Here is a 19771-nt window from a genome sequence, read left to right as displayed (position 1 = left end):
TCACTATAGTAACACTAAAACAAACAAGTTTCCCCGGCTGAATCACCATAGCAACATATCAACAAAATGATGAACTATAGAAATATACTACAAAAGGCATGTACTATGGAAAAGCACTGCCGATGGCTACTCAACACAATTAGCATAGCCATCTGACCCATTCAGCAGACCATAGAAATGCTGTTACTTTTAAATAATGAATAGAACTTCACATCATTAGAGTTTAAAGATGCTGGACGTTTACTCACTTCATAACACTTATTTTGTGCCCCTGACATTACTTGTTTTATGATTTTTTTTTTCTATTTAAAACAATTTTTAAATTCAGTGAATTTTTACCTTTTACTGTGTTTTCAAAATTACCCACCTATTTACATGTAAATGAAAAGGGGTAGGATCCAGCCGGTACTCCCCAGTTCGCCCGAACTGGTTGTTAATATTACAGCCGATTCGTGGAACCGAGGAGAAGTGGGATCGTGACCCAGTCCCCATGCACTCAATTGTATCTTTAGAATGTGGATACAATTGAGCAGTCACTGGCCAGGCAAGGGAACTATCAGCTCAGGTAAGGTAATCATGCCACCTACATTATTCCCCTGGAGCAGACCTGGTCAGAAAAGACTAGGACAACAAAAGCAGAGAACAGTGCGGGAACGGGACAGGTCACTATATAGAGTTTATTTGACACTGTACAGGCACTTTAAACAGGGGGCACTATTTACAGATGGCAGTGTGTGGGGCATTAGTTACAGATGGCACTGTGTGGGGCATTAGTTACAGATGGCACTGTGTGGGGCACTAGTTACATATGGCACTGTGTGGGGCACTATCTACAGAAAGCACTGTGTGGGGCACTATCTACATAGGGCACTGTGTGGTGGTATATTCAGGTGCACAGCGAGTGGTACTATTTTTTATAGGGCACTAAATGTATGGACTCTATTTCAGTGTGGGGCACAAATGCATTTAGTGAAACAATATGTGGTGGTATTTTAAGGGGCACAGTGTATGATTCTCTCATAAACAGGGGCACAGTGTATGGTACTATTATATACAGGGCACAGTGTATGGTACTGTTATATTCAGGGGCATAGTGGTCTAGACTGGATGTATAAGTATAAAAGAGTATCTTGTATCGGAGATGACGATACCTTTAAATCACTGAATGTAAATGTTTATTCTATCCCCGACTGATCAGTACTGTAGTAACTGTATGATCTGCAACGAGATGATAGATGGTTGCATATCATTACCATTGCTAAGGCCATACTGGGAGCTGAAGTTTCACATAGTACAAGTGTATATGGCAGGGGTTAAACTGGATTTGTTAATGATCTCTGTACTGAGCTTAATTCTGGTGCTGTATTTATGTAGTGAGCTTTGTTCTGGTACTGTATAAATGTTCTGTGCTTGGTTCTGGTGATGTATTTATGTACTGAGCTTGGCTTTAGTACTGTATAAATGTTCCGAGTTTGGATTTGGTGCTGTATATATGTACTAAGCTTCGCTTTAGTACTGTATATATGTACTGATCTTGGTTCTGGTACTGTATAAGTGTTCTGAGCTTTGTCCTGGTACTGTACATATGTACTGAGATTTGTTCTGGTGCTGTGTTTATGTAGTGAGCTTGGTTCTTGTACTGTGTTCATGTTCTGAGCTTGCTTCTGGTGCTGTATATATGTACTGAGCTGAGATCTGGTTCTGTATATATGTATTAAGCTTTGTTCTGGTGCTGTAAATATGTACAGAGCTGGGTTCTGGTGCAGAATATATGTACTGAGCTGAGTTCTGTTTCTGTATATATGTACTTTGTTTTAGTATTGTATTTATATACTGAACTGATCACTGTACTATGCCTTAAGCTTTAATCTGATACTGTATTTGTACACTTAACTTTTGTAGTCTGGGGTTGTGGCATGCTGCACTGTCCTCTACCCTTCTCACAGTGTGCAGCCTAACTAAATGTAATAAAGTGGTAGGAGCAAATGCATCTAGAGCTTAATACACAGCTCAACATACCATATGAGAAAAAAGGTTGCAGCACTCCATCAAGGTTCAGTGAAGAATATGTAATTTTATTTGCCCATGTTTAACCAGCACAGCGAGATCTTGCTGTAAATTACAGTTTACAGCGTAATCTGGCGAGACTACGCCTGCTATGCTGTAACTCACAGAGAAGTGCAGAGAAGTGGTCAGGATTCTGAATACACCTCCCGTCCTGGTTGGAGGTAATGTCTATTCATTGTCAGAACACTACAGTAATGTTAGTGTTTGTGTATGTGGCTGCACATAGCGATATATCTATATCGCTATGTGCAGAGTAAATTAATGGAGAGAAGTGTATGACGCTAATTGGTCAATGATTGGTTATCATCATAAACTCCTTTGTACAACGCCCACTTGGCCAAAAAGTAAAACACGCCCAGTTGTCCATTGAGAAACTCATTAGCATAAAGCTAATATAGGTCATAACTCCGTAAAAAATGATTGTTTTTCTAAATAAAAAACACTGCTGTAATCTACATTACAGTGCCAATCACATCATGTACAATATAGGCCACTTTTAATGTGGTGACAGAGCCTCTTTAAGCCTCTATTACACTGGCCGATAATTGGCCAGTGTAGTAATCATTTGCTCCTGTCACACAGAGCTATGTATGTGGAAGAGCGGTCGTTAATCCGATCGCTTGTCCGAATACATTATTATCATGTCGGCAGCGCGTCTCCCTGTTTACATCCACTGGAGCCCAGAAGTTATCTGTGCTTCATTACTTGGATGATTTTCTATTCATTGGTCCTGCGGGGTCGCGCATCTGTTCTGTGTTGCTTCATACCATGGGAACGGTAGCTCTGCATTTTGGGGTTTCTTTAGCTCTGGACAAGATGGATGGTCCCACCACGGTAGTTACTGTATTTTTCAGACTATAAGACTCAGTTTTTAGCAAGAATAAATATTGCTAAAAAGTCCCTGCGTCTTATAGTCGGCAGTCAAAGGATTCCCTGACCGCTTCTTACTTAACTCCTCCCCGACCCATGATGTGCCGACACATCATGGAGCGGGGAGGGGATGATGTTTGGAGCGGAGCCCGCTCCATACACTGCAGGTGTCAGCTGTGTTTTACAGATGACATGCTGTTCTAACGGCCAGGAACAGAGATTGCGCTGTTCCTGGCCATTTAACTAGTTAATAGCGACCGCAGCATTTATATGGGTCCCATGAAGGACATTTATGGCATATCCACAGGATATGTTATAAATGTCAGATAGATGCAGGTCCCACCTCTGGGACCCGCACCTATCTCTAGAACGGGGCCCCCTAGACCCCATTCTTTCTTACCCGGCTCCGCTGTCTCCCGGCCACTTCCTGGTTAAGTGGTTGGGAGTTACGGAAACAGCCGAGTGCTCGCTGAGCTACGCTGTTTCCGTAACTCCCATAGAACTGAATAGTAGTTACGGAAATAGCGTAGCATGCTACGCTGCTTCTGTAACTGCCATTCACTACTATGGGAGTTAGGGAAATAGTGTAGTTCAGCGAGTTATGCGGTTTCCGTAACTCATCCATGTATTGCAGTGTATTGTACCAGCGATCGCTGGTTCAAGTCCCCTAGGGGAACTAACAAAATGTGTAAAATAATGTTACATACATTTTCAGGAGTGTAAAAAAATATTAAAAGTTAAAAAAACAAACCTTTTCCTATTTTTCCCCACGCACAATGTAAAAATAAAAATATATTAAACAAATTGGTATCGCTGCGTCCGTAAAAGTCCAAAACGACTACAATACAGCATTATTTGACTCGTACGGTGAACAACGTAAAAAAAATATTTAAAACCCCAGAATCGTTGTTTTTTTTGGTCACCATAGCGCAAAATGAATGGAATAAAAGGTGATAAAAAAAATTGTGTGTACCAGAAAAATGATGCTAATAAAAAATACAGCTCATCCCACAAAAAATAAGCCCTCAAACCGCTCAAACGATGAAAAAATATAAAAGTTATGGCTCTCAGAATGTGGTGAAACCTAACAAATAATTATTTTTAACCAATAGTTTTTTCTTTGTAAAAATAGTAAAATATGAAATTTTTTCCTATTTTCTGTTGTCTAACACCTGGGTGCGTTTTATAGTCAGGTGCGTCTTATAGTCTGAAAAATACGGTAAGTTTCTGGGGATAATCATTGACACGGACCATATGGAATGTAAACTTCCAGAGGATAAATGAGTAGATTTGAGACATGTGGTGAAACAGTGCAGGAATTTTAAGAAGGTTCAGTTGTCTCAAGTCCAGTCATTGTTAGGAAAATTAAATTTTGCTTGCAGAATTATGCTCATGGGGCGGCATTTTTGTAGACGTCTGGCTATGGCCACGGCCGGGGTGTCAGTTCCTCATCATTATGTGCAGTTGTCCGGAGATGTTCGGGATGATCTGGGAGTGTGAGAGTCGTTCTTCGATTCCTACAATGGTCTGGACGGACCTGGTTATTTCAAGCATTGTTTGGAACTTTTTACAGATGCGTCGGGTTCCTGTGGCTATGGTGCTTTTTTCCAAGGTCAATGGTGCACGGGATCGTGGCCGACCTCATGGCGGGTGGCTGGATAAATGGGTAATCTGGCCCTCCTTGAATTGTTTCCTATTGTTGTGTCTATGGAAATTTGGGGGGATCGCTTGGGTAACAAACGAGTACGTTTTTGTTGTGACAATATGGGGGTTGTTGTGGCTATTAACAATCAATCGGCTAATTCCCAGCCAGTGTTGCGTTTGCTTCAACAACTTGTACTTCGGGGCTTGAATTTAAATGCTATATTTGTGGCTATTCATATTCCCGGGATTCACAATGTGGTTGCTGACTATTTATCTCACCTGCAGTGGGACAGGTTTCTCTTATTGGCAACGTAGGTGGAGCGATATGGTATCCCTTGCCCAGAGTGGCTGCGGGGCATGGTTTGGGGACAGCAGCTGGATTGATCAGGCGGTCATTAAATACTGGTACTTTGGTCTCATATTCCAAGGTTTGGCGAGAGTGGGAATCTTTGCTTGAACGAGTATGCTCCTGTGTAGAGGATGATGACTGTGTGACGGTGTTGTTGTATTTTGTGGGTATGGCCTATGAGCAGGGTGTTTCTGTGTCGGGAATGTCTGTTAGAATGTCCGCTTGGCTTTTTGGAGTTGTTTCAAAGGGGTGGGGGATGTCACCAAGAATTTTGTGGTGCGTCAGGCACTTAGGAGGGGTGCAGTCAGGAAGGATGCCTAGCGTCCAGTTTCGTTGCAATTGTTGCATTATTTGGGGGAGCGTGTGTTTGTGGTCTGTTCGCCTGTGTATGAGGGTGTAACTACATATGGAGGTATAAAACTGCATCAGTATCTAGTACAAGTGAAGATAAGAAACTTTGTATTATATGTTAATATAGAAAATGCCTCTTTCTCCACTTATCATACTCCTTCCTCCTTGCCTTCATTAAAGGGGTTATCAAGGATTTTTAGGCTCAATGCAAACGATGCGTATTACGTGCAGTTTTGCCGCGTGGATTTGAATACAGTACCAGCATAGTCAATGAGATTCTAGGAAATCTCATGTACACGCTGCAGTATTTCTTCGGGATGGAAATTGACCTGCGATGCAAATTTTTAAATCTGCGGTAATGTCAATTTAATTTGAATAGAGAGAGCTGGGCGCACGCGTGACCCTCACTCAACTGGTCTCTGCCCTGGATTCGGCGGTCAGTTCTAGATATAGCGGCGGGTACCAGAGGTGGGACCCGCATCTATCAGGCATTTTTGCCATTTCTGGTGGATATGCCATAAATGTCTAGGATGGGAAAACTCTATTAAGTTATATGGTCTGCAGAGCGCTTGTGTAGGACTGGTGTCTACCACTATATGGTCACTGTATGGTGGTAATATTGGTCTTTGGTTTACTACACATGTTTTACTACACAATTAAGAGTGGTTGCATTATTTCCATATAGCTGACGGGTGGGCCCTACTAATTACTTCCTCTGGTGGGCCCAAGGTAGTCCAGTTCGACACTGACATCCGCATACGAATCTGTGCATGTTACGTGCAGATTTTGCTGTGGATTCATAGTGGATTCCCTCCCTGCTACCTTGGGGTTAAGTTCAAACATATCGTAAATACTGCAGATTTTCCGCAACGATTTTCGTTACAGAAAATCCGCAGCATAATACAGTAGCAGCAAAGTGAAAGAGATTTGAACAAATCTCATCCACACGTTGGAGTAAATGCTGAGCAGAAACGCTCAGAAATTGACCTGCGGTGCGGTTTATTAGTTGCGAGTTTTCCCCATTAAATTCAATGGGAGGTAAATCCCACAACAAATAGCAGACATTGCGTTTTTTTTGCAGGGGAAAAGCAGCAAAAAACACAACTCAGAAAAAAAAAATCTTATAATTACCCAAAATGTTGTGTTTCTTCATCCAGGCCAGCCTCCTGGGATGACGTTTCATCCCATGTGACCACTGCAGCCAATCACAGGCTGGAGCGGTCAAATTGGATGAAATGTCATACCAGGGTGGCAGAACGTCAGGACGTCGGAGGAACGCATTGCCATGGTAAGTATCCATTTTTTATTTTTCAGTGCAGGATTTCCGCTGCGGACATTCCAGCCGAAAAACTGTACCACAAATGTTTCACATCATGTGGATGAGAATAGTTCAAATTTAATCCACATAGCTGGGACTGTAATCCGCTGTGGAAAATTTGCAGCATTTTTGTCTTGTGTACCAGGGGGCCTTTAAAGGGAACCTGTCACCAGCATTTCACCTATTAAACCAGCACTACTTGGTGGTAGTGGGTGAAAAATCAGTTCTATATAACCTATAGTTGTCTTCTTAGTCGGCTCTGTAGCTTTAGTATTCAGTTTTTTAGTGTTCCCACACCGTATGCTAATGATTAGAGATGAGCGAACCGGGACAACCGAACACGGTTTCGGTCCGAACATCGGGAAAAGTTCGGTTCGCAGTGAATCCGAACTTCTCCGGGTTCGGCCGAACACGTTTTGACCGAACCCGGTCAAAAATATTATACAAATCGGCAGCCACTTGTCTCTATCAATCACTGATAGAGAAAAGAGGCTGCTGATTAAAAATAAAATAAAAAGCATTTAATACGTACCCGGTCGTTGTCTTGGTGACGAGTCCCTCTTCTTCCTCCAGTCCGACCTTCTTTTCTGACGCGGCAGCCTGTGATTGGCTGCAGAGGCCTCTGCAGCCTGTGATTGGCTGCAGAGGCCGCAGCAGCCTGTGATTGGCTGCAGCGGTCACATGGGCTGTAACGTCATCCAGGAATGTCGGGCTGGATGTCAAGAGGGACGCGTCACCAAGGCAACGGCCAGGAGACCGGACTGGAGGAAGCAGAAAGTTCTCGGTAAGTATGAACGTCTTTTTTTTTTTACAGGTTACTCTATATTCTGATCGGAATTCACTGTCCAGGGTGCTGAAACAGTTACTGCCGATCAGTAAACTCTTTCAGCACCCTGGACAGTGACTATTTACTGACGTCGCCTAGCAATGCTGCCGTAATGACGGGTGCACACATGTAGCCACCTGTCATTAAGGGGCGTCATGCACACGACCGTAAAAACACCCGTTATTACGGGTCGTAATTACGACCCGAAATAGCGGGCCCATAGACTTCTGTTAGCCACGGGTACCTTCCCGTTTTCTCACGGGAAGGTGCCCGTGTCGTTAAAAAGATAGAACATGTTCTATTTTTTTATTTTACGGGCCGTGCTCCTATACTTTATAATGGGAGCACGGCTTGGAAAAACGACCGGCTGCCGGCCGTGCTCATCTCCTGAAATACTCTGTGCTGCCTTAAACTCTGTGGACAGGTCAGGATCCTGTTTCTTTTAAATGCTGCACTGTAGCGCAGCCTTATATAGTGGATCGAGCGGGTTCCCCAGCAGCATTTAAAAGAAACAGGATCCTGACCTGTCCACAGAGTTTAAGGCAGCACAGAGTATTTCAGGAGAGGAGCGTGTGATTGGCTGCAGAGGCCGCTGCAGCCTGTGATTGGCTGCAGAGGCGGTCACGTGGGATGAAGCGTCATCCCTGGAGGCCGGCCTTCTGACATCATCCTGACGTGCGTGACCGCCACTACAGCCTGTGATTGGCTGCAGCGGTGACATTGATGAAACGTTATCGCTGGAGGCTGGACAGGAGGAAAGTAAGTATGAGATTTTTTTATTTTATTTTTTTATTACATTAAAATTTTATTTTCTGCGCGCCGAGCATGGTACTGTCAAGGTTGCTGAAAGAGTTAGTGCAGCCCATTAACTCTTTCAGCACCCTGGACAGTACCATGCTCGGCGCACGGAAATTACAGGTTCGGTCAGAACTAGTTCTGTCCGAATCGAACTTTTTCGTGAAATTCGGCGAACTAGCCGAACCGAACTTTTCATAAGTTCGCTCATCTCTACTAATGAGCAGAAAAGATTCATATCTTCATTTGAAAAGAGTCATATCTTCATTCCTCAAGTCTCTCCGAGTATACCCCTCCTCCTTATTTTTGATTGACAGCTCCTTGCCTTCCCCCAGCACATGAAATCCCGTGCTTGTGCATTGATGTCCTCTTCTGGTGTGTGCGCACAAAGGGACACCGGATTATTACGATAAAAGGAGCAAAAGGTTTGCAGACCGTTATTTACTGTCGGAGGAGGAGTTTAGGAGAGGGGATAACGGCAATTAACTTTTGATAGCAGCGGCCAGTGAGAGATAAGTAAAGTTCAATAGGTGAAATGCTGGTGACAGGTTCCCTTTTAAGTACTCTATCAGCCATTTACAATCGACCCATATATATAGAGATTTGAAAGGATCTTCCCGAGAGCAGTGATGTATGAAGGCAGTCCGATTAAACCTAACTCATTGGAACCCTGCACAGATAGAGTATTTGTTACAGATTTTCTGTCTGGAAAAGCGGAAGACTGTTGCAATCAGCATGTGGTAGCGTAAGTTCACACGGTGCGGATACACTGCGTAAAGTTACATAGCGAATCCACCCGGTGGCCGCAGGGAAAACTGCAGGATTAGCCGGCCTGCCATGATGTGATTAGCTGCAGTGGTCACATGGGATGACATGTCATCCCAGGAGGCCGGCCTGGAGGAATAAACACAGACTTCTGGGTAAGTATAAGATTTTTTTTCTGAGTTGTGCTTTTTGCGGCGGAATCGCTGCGATTCCACCGCTAACAACGCAACAACTGGTATTTGTTGCGAGTTTTACCTCCTCATTTAATTCAATGGGGGGGGGTCCGCAGCGTGGGCATCACGTTTTCAAAATCTCATCCACTTTGCTGCTACTGTAAATGCTGCAGAATTTTCGCACAGAATTCCGAGGCGGAAATTCCGCAGAATTTAAGCTACGTGGGAACTCGGCCTTAGGGTTTCATAGAGAATTGAAAATTGATCATTCAACTAATTTACCAAATTGAAAGAACACACTTTTATAACAGTTATTTATACTTATATTTCCATTGTAGAAATGGGAGCAAACACCCATGTTGCCAATGCATGCAGCGGTGAGATAAAAATATTTTATGAGTCAAGGAAATTGCAAATGGGTGAAATTGCATTTGAAGTAACAACACATGCTGGAATAAGTGTAAAAGACAGCGTGGAAGCCTCTCTGGGAGCTGGATCAAAATTATCCGTGCAATTAAAACCTGACACCAGCATTCAGTTCAGAAGATGTCCTTCGAGGCAGGTTATAAATATCCCAGGTCAGGGAAGTCTCTATGTGACAAAAACACTGAAAAAGGCCATACTTACAAATGGACACAGCCAGGCCAGAAATGCTGATGAAAGGGCGAGCAGGTGCTTTAAATAATAATAGCCACTCCCACTAGTCTTGAGGGGAGTGGTGTGTGGTGCATGGGATGTGTAGTAAGAAATAATAAATGAATAGTGTGTGTGCAAGTGTAATACTATAAGTGAAATATAGGGGGCAGTAATAAATGAAGTGCCTCAATAGAAATAAATGGATAATGGGGTGCAAGTGAGTGAAACATGGAGGGATAGTGTGTACGTCATGAGGCACAACGTGTATAGCCAGGTAGAAGCCTATTTGTGACGCCTTGATAATTCATAGAGCGGGCTACCCTGCTTGCTATGCCAAACAACAACACACCATGCTCTCCCAGCATCAAAGACCCGGCTGTGTCCAAGAGAAGCGAATATACATAATGAAAAATACCTGGGGTATTGGTAATCATTTTGGCCAAAAGGACGCAAGCTCGCAATCCACGACAAGGATCCCCAGACTTGCGAGTCCCTAAATCCTAAACTGGAACAGAACGTTCCTGATGCACAAACAGAACCGATAAAAACACAGGGACATATACAAAAACACTGAAAAAGGCCATACTTACAAATGGACACAGCCAGGCCAGAAATGCTGATGAAAGGGCGAGCAGGTGCTTTAAATAATAATAGCCACTCCCACTAGTCTTGAGGGGAGTGGTGTGTGGTGCATGGGATGTGTAGTAAGAAATAATAAATGAATAGTGTGTGTGCAAGTGTAATACTATAAGTGAAATATAGGGGGCAGTAATAAATGAAGTGCCTCAATAGAAATAAATGGATAATGGGGTGCAAGTGAGTGAAACATGGAGGGATAGTGTGTACGTCATGAGGCACAACGTGTATAGCCAGGTAGAAGCCTATTTGTGACGCCTTGATAATTCATAGAGCGGGCTACCCTGCTTGCTATGCCAAACAACAACACACCATGCTCTCCCAGCATCAAAGACCCGGCTGTGTCCAAGAGAAGCGAATATACATAATGAAAAATACCTGGGGTATTGGTAATCATTTTGGCCAAAAGGACGCAAGCTCGCAATCCACGACAAGGATCCCCAGACTTGCGAGTCCCTAAATCCTAAACTGGAACAGAACGTTCCTGATGCACAAACAGAACCAATAAAAACACAGGGACATATACAAAAACACTGAAAAAGGCCATACTTACAAATGGACACAGCCAGGCCAGAAATGCTGATGAAAGGGCGAGCAGGTGCTTTAAATAATAATAGCCACTCCCACTAGTCTTGAGGGGAGTGGTGTGTGGTGCATGGGATGTGTAGTAAGAAATAATAAATGAATAGTGTGTGTGCAAGTGTAATACTATAAGTGAAATATAGGGGGCAGTAATAAATGAAGTGCCTCAATAGAAATAAATGGATAATGGGGTGCAAGTGAGTGAAACATGGAGGGATAGTGTGTACGTCATGAGGCACAACGTGTATAGCCAGGTAGAAGCCTATTTGTGACGCCTTGATAATTCATAGAGCGGGCTACCCTGCTTGCTATGCCAAACAACAACACACCATGCTCTCCCAGCATCAAAGACCCGGCTGTGTCCAAGAGAAGCGAATATACATAATGAAAAATACCTGGGGTATTGGTAATCATTTTGGCCAAAAGGACGCAAGCTCGCAATCCACGACAAGGATCCCCAGACTTGCGAGTCCCTAAATCCTAAACTGGAACAGAACGTTCCTGATGCACAAACAGAACCGATAAAAACACAGGGACATATACAAAAACACTGAAAAAGGCCATACTTACAAATGGACACAGCCAGGCCAGAAATGCTGATGAAAGGGCGAGCAGGTGCTTTAAATAATAATAGCCACTCCCACTAGTCTTGAGGGGAGTGGTGTGTGGTGCATGGGATGTGTAGTAAGAAATAATAAATGAATAGTGTGTGTGCAAGTGTAATACTATAAGTGAAATATAGGGGGCAGTAATAAATGAAGTGCCTCAATAGAAATAAATGGATAATGGGGTGCAAGTGAGTGAAACATGGAGGGATAGTGTGTACGTCATGAGGCACAACGTGTATAGCCAGGTAGAAGCCTATTTGTGACGCCTTGATAATTCATAGAGCGGGCTACCCTGCTTGCTATGCCAAACAACAACACACCATGCTCTCCCAGCATCAAAGACCCGGCTGTGTCCAAGAGAAGCGAATATACATAATGAAAAATACCTGGGGTATTGGTAATCATTTTGGCCAAAAGGACGCAAGCTCGCAATCCACGACAAGGATCCCCAGACTTGCGAGTCCCTAAATCCTAAACTGGAACAGAACGTTCCTGATGCACAAACAGAACCGATAAAAACACAGGGACATATACAAAAACACTGAAAAAGGCCATACTTACAAATGGACACAGCCAGGCCAGAAATGCTGATGAAAGGGCGAGCAGGTGCTTTGAATAATAATAGCCACTCCCACTAGTCTTGAGGGGAGTGGTGTGTGGTGCATGGGATGTGTAGTAAGAAATAATAAATGAATAGTGTGTGTGCAAGTGTAATACTATAAGTGAAATATAGGGGGCAGTAATAAATGAAGTGCCTCAATAGAAATAAATGGATAATGGGGTGCAAGTGAGTGAAACATGGAGGGATAGTGTGTACGTCATGAGGCACAACGTGTATAGCCAGGTAGAAGCCTATTTGTGACGCCTTGATAATTCATAGAGCGGGCTACCCTGCTTGCTATGCCAAACAACAACACACCATGCTCTCCCAGCATCAAAGACCCGGCTGTGTCCAAGAGAAGCGAATATACATAATGAAAAATACCTGGGGTATTGGTAATCATTTTGGCCAAAAGGACGCAAGCTCGCAATCCACGACAAGGATCCCCAGACTTGCGAGTCCCTAAATCCTAAACTGGAACAGAACGTTCCTGATGCACAAACAGAACCGATAAAAACACAGGGACATATACAAAAACACTGAAAAAGGCCATACTTACAAATGGACACAGCCAGGCCAGAAATGCTGATGAAAGGGCGAGCAGGTGCTTTAAATAATAATAGCCACTCCCACTAGTCTTGAGGGGAGTGGTGTGTGGTGCATGGGATGTGTAGTAAGAAATAATAAATGAATAGTGTGTGTGCAAGTGTAATACTATAAGTGAAATATAGGGGGCAGTAATAAATGAAGTGCCTCAATAGAAATAAATGGATAATGGGGTGCAAGTGAGTGAAACATGGAGGGATAGTGTGTACGTCATGAGGCACAACGTGTATAGCCAGGTAGAAGCCTATTTGTGACGCCTTGATAATTCATAGAGCGGGCTACCCTGCTTGCTATGCCAAACAACAACACACCATGCTCTCCCAGCATCAAAGACCCGGCTGTGTCCAAGAGAAGCGAATATACATAATGAAAAATACCTGGGGTATTGGTAATCATTTTGGCCAAAAGGACGCAAGCTCGCAATCCACGACAAGGATCCCCAGACTTGCGAGTCCCTAAATCCTAAACTGGAACAGAACGTTCCTGATGCACAAACAGAACCGATAAAAACACAGGGACATATACATGTCTCTATGTGACCGTTACATGCAGCCGAGGATCAAAGGATGAGCTGATTTGCCTGAACATGTTTGTCCCAAGAGATCGCTCAATCATAATCATCGATAGCGGCATGGTCAAATTTTCAAAATATGGAAAATTGTGGATGGATGAATCTGGTAAATACTGGTAAGTACATCAATTGAAAAATAAATAAACTGTAAATTAATATTGGAGTTGATTCTGCATGATTGACATTTTGGAGAAACAATGGAGAAGAGTATTTAAGGATTTGTTAAGATTTTCCTCTATTTTAAAGCTTCCCATTATATTAATATTTAAAGAATAATACAGCTATTCTCCCTTTAATGATGTTGTCTAACTTTAAAGTGGACCATCAGTTCATTATCAGAACAGGGGATATCCCTCAGTATTAAAGGGCACACATTTTACTTTCATATCAGCAGAGTGAAGTCCAAATCTCATGAGATTCTCTTCTTCTATGGGAGGTACCAACTCCTCCTCCTCCTCCTCCTCCTCCAGCTGCTCCATAATACACAGTAGAATAATCTCCCCTGTGTTTATATGCTGCACACTCATTGGGCTGAGTTACCTATGTGATTGCGCCTAGAACTTGTGGCAAAATGCACAAAAATGTGGCGCATTAACACATAATGTCTCAAACAGTTTTAGACCTATTTATGAACGCACCGAAAATAACAGATGTTTGTGTCTCAATAGGCACTTTTAAAAGTCTTTAGGGAAAATAGGAGTGGCTTCACAACAAGGATTGTGGCTTGCAATGCGCTAAAGTGTAAAAAAACTGCACAAAATTTGGCATGAAAAACTGCTATAAACTAAGCCAACCAAGAGCTGATTTAAAGAAGGGGAACGTGTCTAAGATGTCTAGGAAGATGCACCAAACTTGGCGCATCATCTGACTGCCTAGTTTAAGTTTACGCCTTCTAAATCTTAGCAGAATTAGTACATCTGCCTCATAGTCTCTCCTTTCACAGTGGTATACTCCAGCCTAGATGCAGGAAGTCTCACAGAGCACTGAGTATTTTGCAGGCAGAAAAAATCTGACTCAGAATTCCCGCATTTTTTCCGCTGCGTTTTCTGCCCTCGGCCGTTTAAGCTGATGCAAAAAATAAACTCTCAGAAACAAGCTCCGTGGTTTTTTTCTGCCTCCCATTGATTTCAAAGGGAGATCAGAGGAGGAAACTGCGGCAATAAAAGACATGCTGCTCTTTTTCCCCACAAAAGGTCAAAAGCGACCCGGGAAAAAAAAACTTGCTTCCCATTGAAATCAATATGGGGAGATTTCAGCCGTTTTTTTGGTGCTGATTCCGACACAGTTTCCGCGTCAAAATCAACACCAAGACTCTGTGTGAACTGACTCAAAATCTCCTGTGACTGACTGCACTGCTGTCTTTGGAGAGCTGACTTTACCTGAAGTTGCCGACCTTTCTTAGGCTGGAAACACACTTCGAGTTTTTGTTTTTGCAGATTTTGATGCAGTTATTTTAGCAAGTTTTTCGAGGAGTGGAATAAAAAAAATGTATAATATAAAGGAAGAACTTATACGTACCTCTTCTTCCCACTAAATCCAATTCTGGCTTTGGAAAAAAAAAACCTGCTTCAAAACCTGCACCAAAAACTTGATGTGTGTTTCCAGCCTAACGCCTTATTCACAAGGCCGTGTTTGGTATGTGGGTCGCATTTTACTGGACCGAACACCGTTTAGGGAGCCGTACTCCTAGCATCATAGTCACCCATGATGCTGTGAATCAATGCCTTCCCATGGGACTACCGCCCCGTATTGAAAACATGATTACAGAATGGCACAGTATTCCCGCAGGGAGGTAGAGATAACTATAATGCTAGGAAATACGGTCGACATATGGCCTGTATCTCACGGACCGAACATGGCCATGTGAATAAGGCCTTAGGAAGGGCGGGGGCTTTTATAACTAAATTATATGGGACATTTTTTTTCACTTTCCTAGATACTTTATGTTAAAACATTACATTTTGTTATTGTATTTTTTTTTAAGAATAACATAAGGATCTGTTCACAGGTTGCGGTCAATTTCCCTTGTTTGCAAAGACTTTGCAAAAATCGCATCAAAATTGTGCGGTTTTGCCATGGTATTTAAAAAAATGGTGGCAAAAAAATGCAAATCGACTACGATGTGTCAACACATCATTCGCATCAGTTCCTGTTCCCGATGGGACTTCCAGTCTAATTTCCCTATAGCTTCCTACACATTTAGTTTTTTATGACCTTTTGTCTGGTGGTGTTTTTTCTATTCATTACATTTAAAAATAGTGTTTTTCTCAGGTTTTTCTAAAAGTCTTGAAAAATACCAGAAAAAAGTTATACCTAGAGATTTTTAAAAAATTCCACTAATCTATAAAATGCACCAAAATGCAAGAAAAATGGCACAAGCAAAAAAGCATTGTTTGTAGTGTGTTTTATATTTTACTATAGACTTTCAGCTAACATCTAGTCGCAGAATTTTTGTCAAAAAATAAACAAACCACAGGAAATCAGTTAATGTGTTTTTATACTAATATAAAGTACATAATTTATTTATAATCTTTATTTAAATATCTTTCATATTTTATTTTAGGTAATAAATCTGGAAGAACAGCAAGAAGCCTGTATGCCTTTAAACTCAATAATAATCTATATTGCACGAGTTTAACACTGAAGCGCTTTGTTTACCGAAGGAACTTGATAGAAGGTTAACGTAACTTTCAAAATATTAAATTCATAGTGACATGTCAGAAGTTTTTATCGGTGGGGGTCCGAGCACTGAGACCCCCTCCGATCACTAAAACTAAGCTGCAGAATTGCTCGTGTGAGCGCTGAGCCGCTTAATTTCTGAACGGCTTTTCTCGGAGAGCCGAGCAGTTGGTGTACAGACACATAGACTTTCTATTGAGCCTGTACACAACTGCTCAGCTTTTACAAAACAAGCAGATCAGAGACAAATGGGCTCAGTGCTCACCCGAGCACTTCTGCCACTTAGTTTTAGTGATCGGAGGGGGGTCTCCGTTCTCGGACCCCCACCGATTGAAAAAAAACTTCAGACGTGTCTTAGTGACATGTCAGAAAATTTTAAGTTTTGTTACCCTTTAAACTAATAATAAAACCTTATTGATTATTTTTCTCTTTTTGAAAAGCTGTACATTTACCAAATCCATGGCTGTGTTGCACAAATTCTTTTTAAAGTTAATTCTTCATGGCTATAAATCGTGCATGATTATAACACCAATGCCATTGCGTTATATAATATATTCATATAGTGTTACATTACATTTTATGTGCACAGTATTGGCATTTTTGGGATTATTACCAATCACATGAAAGTTTTCCCCAATAGGGTTCTAATAAAAATATAAAATTATGCTATCACAATTTTATGTCATATCACAATGCAGTTTTCATATTTTGACCTTCAAAAAGAAGGCTCTACCCGATATCTAAAAAAATTAAATGTGATTTATCGCATGTTATTTTCTGTAATGTGAACGTGCATAAAAGTAGTTATAAAATGTGTTTTTGCAGTGCCACAATTACCATGGAGCCACAAGACTAAAGTGATTGTGTTAGATGCAGTAAGATATCCAATATCATGTATTTCTTCTAATCGCTTGTGTACATTCACAAAAATCTTTCTTGCAATTATTTCCCCTTAGGGTTCTATTAAAGAAACATTCTATCTTATGTTATGGGATATTGCAATGCATTTTAATATTGTTACCTACAAAAAGTAGACTTCTTACCTAAATCACAGAAGGTCGCATGCGATTTTAAGCATGTGATTTTCTGCAAGGTGATGTCGCACAAAATCACACATTACTTTTTGTCCAATTTTGCAGTACAATTTCATAATCCTAATGCCATAAATGGTTTACAGACCCTGTCACCAACTATTCTCCATAAAATCTGAGAGGCCAATTTGAAAAAATGGGTGAAAATGTGCAAATCACGGGTAGCCAGGTGAGGGACTGGGATAATTGTTTGTTCTAGGAAAACCCAGTTAGGCACTGTTCATACCACATTTCTGCCTCCTGTTAAAAGTTGCTTTTTTTTTCAAGATTAGAAAAAAGGTACCTTATGTTGACGCAATCCTGGCCAAAATATATTAGACTGTAGGTTTTGGTGGGTGTGTCAACTAATACCTGCCAGTAAACTTATCCAAATCCAAATGCATATGTTATATCGATATATCGGAGAGAAGACAGAAAAAAAGAGACAATGCTATGTATACCCAAAAATATGCTTCTCTGCTTTATTGATTAGCATGCAATTACAATAATATCTTTCAAAATGGGAGTAGGCTCAAACTCAGCCAATCGTTTACAGTGTGTCATCGACTCTGATTCAGACAATAGCGTACAATAGGGAGATGGTCGGGCTGAACCAATCACGAGCAAGAAGGGCCCGTTACATGTAAGAACAGAATTTCCCATAACATATCACGTCACCACAAAAGATAGGTCATACTGACCCCACCATTGCAGTAAACAAACTGTATTCCCAGACAGTCTGGGTCGGCAGACTCGAAAGAACTGGTAAATATTTATCTATATTCTCCATAACAAGGAATCATAACATTAGCTTAATAATAAAAACATATAATTATTCAGACAATGCACCAGCATGGAGTTACTTCTTTTAGTGCCTGTTCACATCAGCATTGGCCCTCCGTTGAGGGGTTCTGTCTGAGGTTTCCGTCGGGTTAACCCCTCAACGGAAAGGCTAATTGAAACCTTAGCTTCCGTTTCCCTCAACATTGATCTCAATGGTGACGGAAACGTTGCTAATGGTTTCCGTTTGTCATCGTTGTGACAGAGTTCCGTTGTTCTTTACGGAACCAATAGCGCAGTCGATTGCACTATTGATTCAGTCAAAACAACGCACCCTGTCACAACGGTATATAATGGCAACATGCTGGTCCAACTACTTGGCACATGGACCTCTGGGAAGCTGTCAAATAATCTAGCACTATTGTATATTGGTTAGCTACTAATATAAATTTTCTAGCAAATGCAGAAGTTACATTCAAATCATCAAATGCACATACAAATAGAATCTATAACATTGTCACATTTTTCAGCTAATTTCTCTATATTATGCACATTCTTTACTACTAAGCTTACTAATGTTAGCGATAATCCAAACTTGTCCTGCCACGGCACATGTATTGGTCGTAATTGTGTTGCACTATTAGTTGCTGTCCTAATGGAACTTTTACCACTGTGGATATAACAGGTTGTTGGCAAGAATTTTTCTCAAACCTAAAGATACCCACGAGTAATGTCACATAACAACCTCAGGGCTCTCATTGCTGCCATGTGCTTTTTACTTATGAGTGACAACAACCAGCGACCTTCACCCCATAACTCCACATAATAAAACACTTTTGAAACTTTGTAGTTTGCAGTATTTATATTTACATACATTATGATTAAAAAAACTTCAAACAATATAAAAAATCGGACCTCAACTAATAAACGAATGCTATCACCAATCTCATGCTATTACCAATGCAATCACCCCCAGGTTTGGGTCCCATCAGTGTATTGACAAGTCCTGTACATCATCATCTTCTTCTGTTTTCTTCGCTGACTGTCACCCTTAGGGTAACCAACACAGTTGTGGAGTCCACGGTGGTGTCCAGTGGGGGATTTATTATTACCCACATCCTGGTCACTTACTTGTCTTCCACTTTGAACACTTGGATGCTGCTGACTTGTATATGCAGGTCTTTGGCCTTTCCTTTACCTTGACAATTGCTGATGTCAGCAGGACTTGGAATGGACCTTCTCATCTGTCAGACACCGGGCTGTGCACAGCACCTCATACTGTGAGCCTGGGGTGAGTTTCCTCGTAGGCAGATTAGTGGAGTTTTATTATGACTACCACAAACTCTCTGCATCTAAATCCTCTTCCTCTGACATGTTGCTTGTCTGCACGGCTGCTTAGAATTGTGACACTGCCTTCAGTTCATCACAAGCACGTTGTATTGGCTCACGCTGTGCCTGGAATTAATCATTAAAATAAATGTTCACGTGGTGATAACAGCAACATCTACATGCTCTATAAATATTGTTCTTAGTACATGCAATAAAAGTGACAAGCCCTTGGACTAAGTCAAACACCTTTATAAGAAAAACCTTATCTCTGTCCCCTTGGACAGGGTATCTAGGAAATGTACAGCTACTGGGTACATTTTATTTTCACTTGTGTTGTAACACTTTTGAGTGGGATTTGTACCTTGATCTGAACTGATCGCCGTGACAGCTCATGTATTGTCCGTGGCTGCGGGCTGTCAGCTCCAGCCTCCCGCTGACAGCCGCAGCCACGAGTCGGCAAGCGCTGGCCCCAGCCTCCTGCTCAGGAGACGCCAGCGCTTGCATCCACTCACCTT

Source organism: Rhinoderma darwinii, chromosome 11 (assembly GCF_050947455.1).
Source record: "Rhinoderma darwinii isolate aRhiDar2 chromosome 11, aRhiDar2.hap1, whole genome shotgun sequence".
NCBI lineage: Eukaryota > Metazoa > Chordata > Amphibia > Anura > Rhinodermatidae > Rhinoderma > Rhinoderma darwinii.
This window is presented reverse-complemented; position numbering follows the sequence as displayed.